Genomic DNA, 14,979 nt, shown 5'->3' on the forward strand with positions numbered 1-14,979 from the left:
CGCCTAGAGGTGAGAAAGTGTGTACTTTGAGGCACTGCTTTCTTTCAGAAAATGGAAACAGGATTGCCATAGTCACTTCTATCATTAATGGTGATAATAGTAACAATAACAGCTAGCAGGTATAGATCCCTGCCTTCGTGCCAGCCACCGCACTCTGTGCTTTACGTACCGTATTTCCTTTACCCTTTACCAGGGACCTGAGAGGTATAATCATTATTATCCCTATTCTACAGATGAGGAGACTGAGGCCGAGCATAGTCCTAAAAGGAATGAGCTGGCTTCCATCCCTACCTGTTCTAGCCTAATACAACTGGTCTGTCCAGAGAGACTCTTCTTGCACAATGGAGCGTTCTTCACCTTGCCTCTCCCAGGCATATGTTATGCTTTCCAGCAGACAGGATGTCTCCTCAGCTATTCCCAGGGGTTCATCTGAGCCAGTTCCCTATTCACCTGTAGTGGGGAGGAGCTGGGTAAAATTTTCAGAATGGTTGATGCACGAGAAACTAGCTTGTTAAAAATTAATTGGCTGTGGTGGTGGTGGTGTGATGAATTGGGCGATTGGGATTGACATGTATACACTGATGTGTATAAAATTGATGACTAATAAGAACCTGCTATATAAAAAAATAAATAAAATAAAATTTAAAAAAAAATTAATTGGCTGAAAAACCAATTTGCCGAAGAATCAATTAACCTGAAACTGTCAAGGAGACTTTTACCGCAGCCGTTTTGCCGCCATGTTTGAGGTTAAAGATGCTCCTCAACTGGAAGCCTGGTAAAGATGTAGGTGTGTGTGTGTGTGTGTGTGTGTGTGTGTGTGTGTGTGTGTGTGTGTGTGTGTGTGTGTGTGTGTGTGTGTGTGTGTGTGTGTGTGTGTGTGTGTGTGTATGTTGGAGTGTGGTACAGGGCTTGGTCCAGTGCAGCTAATACACTGGAAATATTTTAGGAGAGAAAAATCTTTCAGCAAAATGATTATTTGGGGAATTGGCTCAAGGGAAATGGCTTTCTTGCATATTTGGTTCTGGTGGGAATGAACAGAGATCCTCAGGGCCACCCCACACCATCCCTGGAAAAGAACTCTTAGGGACTGACTTGGTGCCTTTGAAGCTAACATCAAGAATGAGACTTTGTCCTTCACACTGCCCAGGGGAAGGCATGAGGTAGCTTCCTCCCATCGCCCATCCTAGTCTACATACATGTTTGTGGTCCCAGGCAGTCCTTTTCTATGTCCTGCTTAATTGCACCCTGCTTATCCAAGCCAGCCTCCTGAACTTCTGTCTCCAAATAACTCACCCCAATTTGGAGCAATCTTCCATGAAAGACCGTTGTATACAATGTCTAGCAAGGATTCTACCAGAAAGACTTTGAATTTTTCAATGAGGCCAGTGATACCAAGCTATTCATTGAAGGGTCCAAAAAGTCTTCAAAAGGAAAACAGTATTTAGTCATTGGAAAGATTTCAAACAAAACAAAACCAAAAATGCTTCTCCTGTGTTTTTTTCTTCTTGAGTCATAGAATGCTTAAATGGAAGAGAGCAGAAGCTAAATCCACCTTCTTCCCCTGATAGTTAGAAATCAAGGTCTAAACCATGTGAATATATGCTGCAAATAAGTCTTGCAATTAATTTCATATTCAATATTTTTATTTAGCTCCCTGGAAATACTTAACGTTTCTGAAAATTCTAGATCAGAACTCTTCAAACTGTGGTTCAAAGACCCCTGAGGATATCTGAAACCCTTCCAGGGGGGTCATGAAATCAAAACTATTTTCACAATAATACTATTGTGAAATAGTATTATTATATTATAATAATATATAATAATATATTATAAGATAGATAATATATTATAATAGTATTATTATAGTAGTATAATAGCATAATAATATAATAATATATTATAATAGTATTATTATTAAATAATAATACAAAGATACTATTTGTCATTTTCAATCTCATTCTCTTGCAGGTATATGGTGGAGTTTTCCAGAAGGAAAACTGTTGTGGGATGTAGCCATTGTTCTGATGGCTAATAAAACGTGTATTTGCATATTTTTATATTTTATACATTTCTTAGCTTTGATTTCTAATACGGTAATCTTCTAAATATTCATAGACATATTCCACACAAGTGAAAAGTTCTTTGTGGTCTTCAATCATTTTTAAGAATGTAGAGGGGTCTTGGGACTTAATGTTTGAGAATGGCTGCTGTAAATGATGATTTTTTACTTTCCCCAAATTTTTCATTTTTCTTATGCCTGTTTTTGATATTCAAGTTATATGGGCATGCATGGCCTGATACTGAGGACCTATCATGTGCACGTCATCACACTAAGCAATCGTTTTTATTGTTATCAGTCAACGAGTGTGTAGAGTATGTATTAGCTCCCTGTCCTTGGCAAATACTGAATAAAGGGCTCTTGTATCGGAACTCTAGATGACACTACCTAGACATCCTCTATCCAGCTGACTGTGCATGCCTCACCTAGAGGGCATACACCTTTATCTCAGATTATGAGATGAAGATTCAGATGATAATAAACATAGAATTACATGCAATATTATACGTGCCTTACTCCATAACAAGGACCAGCTCTGTGTACTCTCCAATGAGGATATTTTGCTGAATTCATGCTCCTTATGTTACAGCTCCCTTCCGTCTTCCTCTTCCCCCGTCCTTACCATGCACAGGCTCGTTTCTTTTTCTGCACTTTCCCACTTAAAGTACTACTCAAGTACATTTCCACAAAGAAGCCTTTTCTGAGGATTACATGCCTCACTACTTTCCCCATCTTTGAGTTACATGTGCTTCTGTTTTCTGCACTTAGCCCTTCATGAGTAAAGTGTTGTTTAGACCCCTAGAGTCTGACTAACCACGTTCAAACCTCCACCATTTACTTGCTTTGTCACCTTAGCAAATTTCTCAATTTCTTTGTCTGCAGAGGATGCTAATCCCAGTATCTACTTCTTAGGGTTGCTGCAAGGATTAAATGATATGATATACATAAAAAGCTTATTAGCACTGTGCCTGGTACAGAGTAAGTGCTCACTAAATACTATCATTATATCTGATGGAATGAAGAGCTGTGTGCCATGTCGCAGACACAGGTGATGCCCTGTACCGTATTTCCTTGGCCTACCTGAGTTCAGGCAGCTGCTGGAGATGTTGATAAACCTCCCATCTTACGCTCTCTTCTCTGTCTGAGGGCCTCCCTTGGCCCGAGGAAGCCTGTTCTGCTGCAGGGAAGGGCAGTTGGAAGTGTGTGCGGGGTTAACTCTCTTGAATGCAGCCTGTAAACACTTGGGGATAAAAGTCCCAGCCTCCCTGGCCCCTGGTCTTAGGAGTCTTGGGTGTGTTCCACACAGTTTCTCAGAGGAGGCCAGCAGGATTGGGTCCCAGTTGCCCATGGTGGTAACCTGCTCACTAATGCAAATTCTTTTGGCTTTTCTCCCTTCTCGGTCTCACTTTCTTCACTTTTTTGCTTGTGCCTCTTGGGATCACCTCACACAGGAGCTCCCTGTTCCCAAGTCTTTGTCACAAGGTCTGCCTTGTGGGGAACCCGAATTAAGACAGCTCCCAGCAGTTTCAACTGTTAGAGTCATTTCTCAGGGCACATTTACATAAGGCAGGGATCTCACCCTTTTTCTTTTAATTGAGGTATAATTGACATATAACCTTGTATTATTTTTAGGTATACAACATAATGATTTGATTTATGTATATATTGTGAAATTATTACCATAATAAGTTTAGTTAACATCCATGACCACATATAGTCACAATTTTTTTTCTTGTGATGAAAGCTTTTATGATCTTAGCAACTTTCAAATACAGAATACAGTATTGTTAACTACAGTCACCATGCTGTACATTATATCCCCAGGACTTATTCATCTTATAGTTGGAAGTTTGCACCTTTCGACTGCCTTCACCCGTTTTGCCCATCCCGAACCCCTTGCCTCTGTATGGCTTGACATGTCTTGTGGACCTACACCCAAGAACTCCTTGCTGAGTGACTGATATATTTTGAGAAAATTTTTAATATTTAGATTGAAGACAAGGAAGTCCTATGATAGTTCTCATCACAGCTGATGGGCTTAATTTTCTCTTTGTATTCCTGTTAGGTGCAAGTTTGGAATACAAAGTTATGAAAGCTTGACCCCTTTTTGGAAAATTTCACCTAGGAACTGTAAATTGTGAAAATGAGCCATAAACAGCATATATTTAGAAAAATAACTTCACACTTCGTTTGGTGGATTTTACTTTGTTGAGGAATCACCCGTCTATTGAGTGACTAGTACTAACACACAAAGATGCCAAAATATACACGACAAGCTACAGAGTTGTATATTTTTTTAAGTAATGGAAAACCTTCAAACTATGGAACTGAAGAACAAGATGTCCTGGTGTAGAGGTGGAAACAGAAATGGGGAAAAGAGAAAAGGCCTTTGTTTCCTTCTACTAAACAATGGCTAGAATAAATTAGGAGTCTGGTCAGGTGAGGTTTATTCCTTCCAGTAAAATAGTTAGGCTCATGTTTGTTTTATTTATGGCTTACAAATGACCTGCCATTTTCAGAAATGTTTTGGGAACTGTAGATTATATAAACAATAAATAATGTTTAAAAAAGTAAAAAATAGAAAGAAAGGTATACTAATAGTGTGTAAGATTAGTATTGAAGACTGTATGGGTAAACTATTGCCATGATAAGTTTGCATAATAAATCATGCCCTAACTCAGAGGCTTATAACAACCTCCTGCCCCTGTGTGCCTAGGTTGGCTGGAGCAGCTCTGCTTGGTGTATTCATGTTATTTCTGGTGCTCAGGATGAAGGGGGGGCACATCCACCTGGAGGTCTTTTCTTGCTGATGGCAGAGGCACAGGAAGGTAAGCAGCAACACGCCATGCCTGTTAAGGTCTCATCTGGAAAATGACATACCATTCTGTCCACCTTCCATTAGCCAAAGCAAGTCACCTGCCAAACTCAACATCAATGGGTAGGGAAATATAATCTGTCTCTATGTGACCATGGTGACAAAAGGTGGTGTTGCAAAAACTAGTTTGGGGAAGTTGATAAAGAATTGTGACCAATAAGTCTGTCTGCCACAGGGAATAATATTAATGATCACACTGCTTTCCAATGTTCATTATGTCCCAGTCACCCTGTTCTCCTTCAGTTTACCAAACATCTTATCACCTTTACCTTAATTATTCTCTCTGCTTGAAATTATCTCCCCTTACATTTCTTCCACTTCTATAATGTAAACTCCATGAAGGCAATTTCTTGAGGGTCTATTTTGTTCATGGATGGTGACTTCTCATCTCTCAGATGCCACCAGCTGCTTATATATTGGGATTTGAGTCCAAAAGTCTTATTGATCAAAATTCATTGTATATTCTTAATCCATTTGTCTATGTGATAACTTTGTTCAGATGTTTCAACCCACAATATGCTTAAGTAGCAGAGCATCGAGATATTGTTTTGGAAGGACAGTAATCTGGATAAAATTTATTCACCGGAGGCTCTATTTCCCACCACAAGAGACTCAAGATTCAAAGCTTAAATTATCTTGGGCTTATTGACAACCAAGGCTAAATTCTCCAATGAAATGTTTTAGGATCCTGCAACATAGCTGGTTAATTGTACAAGAGTATTCCATGTAGTAGAAAAAATTACTTGTTCATCCTAGGGAGCTCAGCTTATCCTGGGACATGTGAGAACTGAGTTAGCTTCTCACATTTAGAAGGCAAATATTTATTTATTGTAGCATTGATTTCCACAGGTAATCTGAATTCATCACACAAAAGTATTTAAAGTTTAAGTCCAAGACACTTTCTGAGATCAGACAATATCCTGATATCACAGAATCCTTCAATGCGGAAACATTAAATTTTCTATCTTTAAGCATTCATTCATTGATTCATTCAGTAAACATTTCTAAGTACCCATTACGTGCCAGACATCGTACCATACCTCAAAACACAAAGACAATGCCTCAAGGAGCTTATACACTAGTGGGGACACAGACACATAAACAGATAATTACCATGGAATATGATCTTTGCTGGAAAGAAGACGTGTATAACGTTCACTGGAACCTTCAGATAAATGCAGCTCAAGGTTGAACTAGGGATTCAGGGAGATTTCCTAGTAGAGAGGACATCTAAGCCAACTCATGAAAGAGAAATAGAAAATTTACATGGCAGGAAAGGGGTTAGAGCGGGGACAGGGAAGTGAGAAGAAGTTTGTAGACGAATGGTAAGGTGAGTGGATAGGTATAGAAATGTATGAAAATAGCAAGTCTGGGGAACTACAAGTCACTCCACAAAATTACCATCACAGAGAGATAATGACTGACCATGGTTTTTAGGGTTAAGCAACAGCTTTATTGAAATATAATTAACCATAATATAATACCACAAAATTCATCCTTTTAAAGTGTGCAATTCAGTGTTTTTTTGTATATTTATAGAGTTTAGTACAGTCATAGAGCAACCTACACCACTGTCTGATTTTGGAACATTTTCATCACCCCCAAAGAAGTCTCCTATCCATTAGTAGTCATTCTCCATTCTCCCATTCCTTATCCCCTGGAAACTACTAATATACTTTGTTTCCATAAATTTGCATATTCTAGATATTTCATATAAATAGCATCAAACAATATGTAGCATTTTGTGACTGGGTTTTTTACTTAGCATAATTTTTTTTTTTTTGGCCGTGCCACGCAGCATGCAGGATCTTAGTTTCCCGACCAGGGATCGAACCTGTGCCCCCTGCAGTGGAAGCACGGAGTCTTGATCACTGGACCGCCAGGGAAGTCCCACTTAGCATAATGTTTTCAAGGTTCCATGTTGTTGAACATTCCTTTTATATCGCTGAGTAATATTCTGTTGTATGGATATACCACATCTTGCTTATCCATTCGTTAGCTGATGGACATTTGGGTTGTTTCCACTTTTGGACTGTTAAAAATAATGCTGCTAGGAACATTCTTGTACAGATTTTTGTTTGGATGTATGTTTTCACTTCTCTTAGGTATACACCGAGGAGTGGAATTGTTGGATCACATGATTTTACATAAACATACTCGTATGTTTAACATGTGAATAAGTTAAACACATGAGTATGTTTATGTAAAATCATATGATTTAACAACCTTGGGCAAGTTACATAATTTCTCTGACACATATATTCCTAATACTGAGACACTGTCAAACCATTTTCCAAGGTGGCTGTACCATTTACAATCCCGCTAGCAATGTAGGAACATCCTATTTTTCCTCATCGTCGTCAATACTTGTTATTATCTGTCTTTTTGATTTTAGACATTGTAGTGGGGTTTGATTTGCATTTCCCTAATGACTAGTGATGTTGAGCATACTTTCATGTGCTTATTGGATATCTGTATGTCTTCTTTGGATAAATGTTTATTCAAATCCTTGCCCATTTAAAAACTGAGTTGCCTTTTTATTGCCAAATTGTTAGAGTTCTTTATATATTCTGGATTCAAGTTCCTTTTTCAGTTTATGATCTGCAAGATTTCTCTCCCATTCTGTGGGTTGTCTTTTCACTTTCTTGATAGTGTCTTTTGAAGCACAAAATTGGTTTTTTTTTTTTAATTTGATGTAATCCAATTTATCTGTTATTTCTTTTGTTGCTTATGCTTTAGGTGCCGTACCTAAAAAATCACTGCGTAACTCGAGATCATATAGATTTACTCCTATGTTTTCTTCTAAGAGTTTTATAGATTTTTAAGCTTTTATATCATCTATGATCCATTTTGAGTTAAATTTTGGGATATGGTGTGACGTAGGGGGTCCAACTTCATTGTCTTCCATGTCAGTATTCAGTCGTCCCTATACCATTTGTTGAAAAGACTATTCTTTCTCCATTAACAAGCCTGGAACCCTCGTTGAAAAATCAATTGACTGTAAAAGTAAAGGTTTATTTCTGGACTCAATTCTATGCCATTTGTCTGTATGTCTATTCTTATGCCAATACCACATTTTCTTGATTACCCTGATTAAAAAAAAAAATGTCAGAGAATTACATTACACCTCTACCTTTAATAAACTATTCAAGAGGCAAACAGACCCAAGGGTGGAAAAATTAATCAATTAGTTTTTTTAATCTCAATTTAGTCATAATATAACAACTGAAAACCATTTTCAGAGTAAGTAGAAAGAATTACAGGTCATCATGTTCTCTATGAAAAGCTCTTTTATGCTGATGGATCTTTTTCCCTACCCACAAACATTTCCTGGAAGTCACATTTTTGAATCACATTATAAATTCCTGCCTTTAATATGCATTTATTGAGAACCCGCTCTTTGCAAGTATATTTCATCTAAATGCTTCAGAAAATAATTTCTAAAGTTAATAACCATGTTTGTAATGGTATGTATTAATATATGTGTAGTGTATTCATTTTCCACATCAGTATTTTCTGTATTTTACTTTATTATTTTACTTTCTGCCACTTAGCTGTGCAACCTTGGGCAAGTTACATAATTTCTCTGACTCCTATTTTCCTAATACTGAGTACCTCCTCTCATTGAGTTCTTATAAATATTAAATGAGAAATGCATATAAAGATCTTAGTAGAGTGTCTGATACACAGAAGCACTTAAAAGGCTTAGACTATTAGCTTTTACTATTCGAGTATTAGTAGGAGGTGCACAATGAGTATCTGTTGAAAAAATGTAATTTTCATGTGTTAATTAAAGAACTGGAAATGGACAATAATGCAATTCCTAGAGTTCTGTTTCACTAAATAAGCTCAGTTTGTTTATCTTTCCGCCTAGCTGTAACTTGGTCCCATACTCACATGAGAAAGTAGAAAAGTGTTGACAGACATTTAGTTACCTTAATGTTTCCACCAACTCTTATCTCTGATTTAGTCTTTATTTGATGACTTCTTCCAAGATTGGTCCTTTTATCTTTCTATAAAAAAGATGGTTTTCTAAGCAATTTAACAGGTAAAAAACTCCTGAAATATGTGGGCAACACGAATGATGAATAAACTATTTGAAAGCACTTGTCCAAATGTACCGTACTTGAATTTCAAGTCTAATCTACTTAATAAATAAAAGTTTCCTAGTGTCTCATCTTTCCCATTAGCTATAAGGGAGTTTCATTCCTTTAAATAGTTTTCTGACTTGTATATTTTCCAAGGTAAACGGTAGTGGACATTAGCTGTGTTTTGGTTACCAAGCACTCATTCTCCTTTCTCTTATTAATAGCACCTTGATTTCTTTTGGAGAATCACATCTCTTGGGGGATGGCATCTGTTCTACAAAAGGAACATTCCTGAGCCAAGAGGGGTGGGTGTGTGGCCCAGCTTAGACAACTAGATTATGTTTTTGGATTTTGGACCTTGAGTGGTATTGTGTAAGAATGGGATGAGGGGCTGAGTTGAATCATTCCTATAGCAATGCACAGATTTGACTACAAAATGAAGCCATTCCTTAGCCATATATGGTTTCAACCATATATATGTCTTGAGCTGCTTTGTTTCCTGTATTTTTTGCAGCCCAGTTCCTCAGCATTCCCTTTCATTATGTGACCATCCCTAAATCCTTCCAAGAAATTACTTCACTTTTACTCAAAGGCAATTTCTGTTACTTGCAACCTCCCAAACTCTGAGGGATACAAAGTCTGCCTCCATCCCTGCCCATTCCCATACCATCCAAAAGAAGTAGGGCTACTTTTAGCAAGTTTTCGGTATGCATTCGTTTGTTAACTCATTTAATCTCCCAAAAAACCCGTCCGTAAACTCCCTTGAAAGTCTCCTTTTCCTTCTAAGTTTCAGAAACTCTTAAGAGTTCCAGAACTCTCCTCCAAAGTATTTGATTGAAACCATGTGTGATAGAGAAAGTGACATTTGATAATGATGGAGAAAACCACAAAATCCTTCTTTCCCCTCCATCCTTCAGTTTTTCAATAAATATCTAATGAGGGCATGCTTGCCCTGTCCTAGATGCTAGAAATACAAAAATGACTAGGACTGAGTCTTGTCCCTTAGAGAGCCTAGAGTCTAGTAGGGGAGATAAGACACACAGAAATAGTGGTAATGCCAACAGAGACTGTGATAAGAGCTACAACTGAGGTACAGATCAAGTGCTAAAAGAGCACAAAGGAGGGAAGATTAATTCAGGCTGGAAGGACTGGGGAAGATTTCAGGGGAGGAGGTGAAACTTCCAGCCGACTAATCCTCCTGTAAGTGTCCAGTGGCCAATCATCTCCAGGAAATGGAGTTTGCAAAATTAAGCCTGGCCTGCAGAAGATTGTTTATTTTCTCTTAGCATGCCATATTACAGTTTCCAAGGTTTATGCCTTCTTGGCCAATGTACTAAATTGCTTAGGACAGGACTGAGAACATAAGGATGTCAAACCTTGCTGGTCTGTGCCTAGTATGTCTGGGGGCTGGTGTTTGCATCATTCTAGTCAGTGGGACCAAGAGACAACTGACCGTGGTCTGAATTGGGGCCAATGTGTTTCTCAGCAGTCTTTAAATATGGTTTAAAATTAACTACCACCTCCAAGTAGCCACGTGGGCTTATTTTCTTCAAATGGGGACAGCGGCTACACCAAGCCTGCAACTCGTTCTCAGCTGCCTTGAAAACAGATATTCCTTTCACACCCTTTTATTTCCACATCTTCCTTTCTTCTGCCCACATAATATGGCCAACGTTCTTCTTCATTTTAACAGAGAAAGGATGCTCTGAATAAATCTGGGATGGACAATTGGTCTGACAGAACGGGCCTGAAAAACTTATTACTGTTCACGGTCATACTGGCAGGGGTTTTGCGTGAAATGCTCCTTTCATGCTGCTAACCTTGAAGACATTAGGAGGCAGTGTTATTTGGAACACAAAATGTTGTGTACCTAGGTGACAACGAATTCATCTATCTAGCCAGAGAGTATATAATTGAAAGAGAGAAAGCCACTTCTTTTTTTAAAAAGTTCCCATTTTTCCAAGAGGACAATTAAATTTGATAAAATAAGTAGCCCAGTGCCCCCTTTCATCTACCTACAAAATTCATATTGTGGACAGTGTTTACATTAGTCTTCTATCGGACAAGAGCAAAGGGAAAAAATGGAAGGCCATTGCTTCTTACAGAGTTCAGGAAGAAAGACTTTGTACGTCATTATTTTATTGAACTCTGCTGTGTGAACACGTTAGGGATGGTGCTTCTGGGGCTCACATTCCCAGAAGCTCCTTGGGAACAACATAACATTCCTATAGAAGTCGGCAGAAAAGAGGAAAGAAGGCTTCAGTGGGAATTCTAATGCTACCCTGATTTCCCCAGCCTCAGTGCCCTGAATTTCCAGCTCAGTTCAGTGACCACTGGCATGTCCTAACGATCTTTCATACTTGGGAAGGGGTGTAGATAGAGAAGGCAGAGGTCTTCAGCGCTATGGTCCTTCATTTTTTCCCAGTGGGAAAAAGTCACTTCTGAAGTTTATCCTATAGGGCAGAGGAGATTTCTGGGGCCCAATGGGTGCATACATATTTGCTGTTATGCGTTGAACTGAGTCCTCCATAAAAGATATGCTGAATTCTTAATTCCCAGTACCTCAGACTGTGACCTTATTTGGAAATAGGGTCACTGCAGATGTAATTAATTAAAATGATGCCATGCTGGAGTAGGATGGGCCCCTGATCCAATATGATTCGTACCCTCACAAGAAGATGGCCACGTGAAGACAGAGACACAGGGAGAACGCCATGTGACGACTAAGCCAGGGAATGCCAAGGATTGCCAGCAAACCTCCAGGAGCCAGGAAGAGGCCAGGAATGGTTCCCCTGCAGGTTTCAGAGGGAGCCTGGCCCTGTTGACACTTTGGTCTCAGACTTCTAGACTTCAGCACTATGAGATAATAAATTTCTGTTGTTTTAAGCCATGCAGTTTGTGGTACTTTGTTACGGCAGCCCTGGGAAACTCATACATTTGCTTAAAACTCTCCTAGATTGTATTTTATTGATACCTGAGACTCAGACATCCAGGTCAGTGGTCCACTTTATACCTACCTCCTCCTCCAAACCATGTCTTTTGCTCTACGCTCCCTGAGCATCTCCTAAGTTTCCCATATGCTTTCCCACTTCTGGGAGTGTGCTGCTTTCCTGGCACAGCCAGAACCCGGGACACCGGGTCTGCGCAAAGTCTACTCATCATTCAAAGTCAGCTCAAAGGGAAAACTCCCCCATCAATCCTGAGTGAGCAAGAGTAACACTGCCCCCCAAAGCGGACTGTTTGTACCAGCACTCTGCTTGCCATTTAGCCAGCTGACTGCATGTCTAGGTTCTCTCCATATATTATAACTCTTTAAAAGTTGAGACTGTTCACTTCCTTTTGTATCTCTGAGATGCTTGCTTCTCAAAGTACAGTCCTCAAACTAGGAGAATAAGTTCAGAGAAACTCAGTCCCCATCCCAGACCCAAATCAGGATCTGCATTGTAACAGGCTCCTGTGAGATTGCACAGATAGTAAAATTTGAGAAGCAACTCCTAGAGGACCTTGACATACCAGCGACTATTTATTGAATGTATCCTTTGCGTCTGCTACTTAGCTGAGTGTTTTTACTGACATTATTCCAAATTAGACATCTCAACAAGACTATTGGCAATTCTTCAAGGTACGTATTTATTACCCCATTACACAGATGAGAAGATTGGAGGGAAGCTAGATTGGAAACTGCAGGGAATATTCCCACCTCTCTTCCCAGTTCAACACAACTCCCATGACTTGGCCTACCTAGTGGTTTTTCAGGCAACACTCGTAGCTGTGCAGGGGGTTGGAAGTTCAGGGGGAAATCTGAGCATCTGTTGCTGACATAGGCCTCTTTTTGCTAGCTTAACACTTAGCTGATGAACCCGTGTCTCTCCAGATACTCCATCAAAAAAGGGTTCCATGGAAACACTCATTTTGGGAAATGCTGCAAATTACACAGCCTTCTTGAATATTAATAGTGTAGCGCCACCTATTAAAGGCTTCATTCTATGACCTCGGTAAATATACCTACTTAGCTTGGTTTAACTCAGTTTTCCGTAAAGTTTATTCGACCCCAAATTAAGGTTGTGTAACAGCCATTCACATTCTGTGAAGGGCACTTTGGTTTAAAATGAGATGTTAATGACAAAGGGAGATTAAGAGAGAGGTTCAATTCATGGGTTGCTTTTTAATTGAGAGAGAAACAGACACACAGAGAGAGAGAGACAGAGAGAGAAAGAGAGATTTCTCTCCTGTAGTATTCTTCGAAGTGGAAGTTTTCTCAAAATGAGGTATTAGCATGTGGGAAGAGCTAGAACCAGCATGAGCTCCTGAACCACTAGGAAGAACGGTTCATTTCTCTACGCATTATTTAATATAACGTCCTCCCTAGAATCTTCTGTTCCATGCTGTAACTCAAGACAAAGACCTTTGATAAAATTAAGTAGGATGCTAATTCTGAAGCACAATGGGAAGATAAAGTGCCACATTAAATCATACTAACTTTTAAAAATGATCACCAAGGTCATAGGCTTGACACATGGGGGGCGTGGTATTGCAAAGTAGCAGGATAAAGCCATGCAAAAGACATTAATTACCCATCAGGGTGTTGCTGGGGAGAGGGAGCAGGAAGGCTTATGCATTTGGCTACCAGAGGAAATCTCTTTTCAAGGATTCTTTTCCTCTTGAGATGAAGGACTTCGTTAAGAGCCTTTTTGCTTGGGGTGGACTCCGGATAGTTCCAAGGGTAGATTTATCTGGATTCCTGGCACTGATGAAGAGCAGCTCCTGGTCCACAGAGCTTCTCAGGGTTCTGGCAAGTAATGCCCCCATTCTCTGGAGTTTTTATCAAGGACAGGCATCCCTTTAATGCAAGTCTAGGGCAGTGGTTGATCACTGCCTGTGCAATTACAACGGAAATGACAGGATGGGGTTTCCCAGGTATTTTCTTTTCAGAAATAAAGAGTGGATTTGAGGTTGGTTATTTGGAAGTAGAGATGTCTTCCTGAAGCTCCTCTCTGTGAGGACATGGACACAATCACCTGAAATGCCTTTTGGATGATGCATCTGCCATCTGTTATACAAAGAGACACGAAAGCAGGCAGATTGCAAGTGCTACATGGGTTTTCCACTGAAGTCCATAGATATTTTTTTTCACGTTTAAAAAAATATTCCTTTATTCAAATAGTTTTTCAGGTTGTATCACATTTGGCCAGGGTTTGTGAATACAGAGGATGGGCATCACCTAGAAGCTGCACTGGAACTGACAAATGCGAATCATCACAGAGGAATGTAAAGATTCTCAGGCTGTCACCTAGCAGTGGAAACAACTTTGATCCCCATCACCTCTTCTGTGAGAAGGGCTTCTTCCATAAAAGAGAAACTTTAATAACTTACAGACTTTTACCTCTTTACCCAAACTCTTCCTCCTGGAAACATTAACAATTAATGATTTTGAGTCTGAAAGCTGCCACAGTTTATTTTTTATTTTTAAAAGAAAATAGCTTTTGATGGGGTTTATGAATATCCTTAAGGAGATTTTTTTTTTTTTTTTAACTTGTGAGATGAAGCAGGATTTGTGGTTTTAAAGTAGTATCTTATTTGGGGTAAGATTTCAATTTTAGTTTGTTTTCCAGATTTTTCTTAGAAGTAAGTTTTTTTTCTTTTTCTTTTTAAAAACGGGCATCCTTGAACCCTCTTAAGTTCTATGCAAAATTTTATGTTTCTATGCATTTTTCTGGGGAGAAGGTCCAGTTTCTTCATGACCCACAACAATTTAAAATATACTGCCTTAGAGTGTAGAGATTATAAGTAAGAATCTATCAATTATTACTGTTATAAAGAAGGTTAAGGTCAATGTGGTACAGAACTTTCAGGACAAAATAGAATAATCTGTTTTAACTTTTACATAATTGCCACCATTTAATACCATAAGAACAGTGGTCATATTAATCAGGGATAATGAAGCTGAAACTCTTAGG

The 14,979-nt window shown here is 39.0% G+C and overlaps 1 protein-coding gene across 2 annotated transcripts in view; it reads right to left on the bottom strand.

The window, feature by feature from the left end:
• The window catches only part of SYNPR (synaptoporin), a 297,141-nt gene that overhangs the window by 55,828 nt on the left and 226,334 nt on the right, over nt 1-14,979 (bottom strand). The window lies entirely within an intron of this gene.

Source organism: Balaenoptera borealis (assembly GCF_965194805.1).
Source record: "Balaenoptera borealis genome assembly, chromosome: 12".
In the NCBI taxonomy this organism is placed as follows: Eukaryota; Metazoa; Chordata; class Mammalia; order Artiodactyla; family Balaenopteridae; genus Balaenoptera; species Balaenoptera borealis.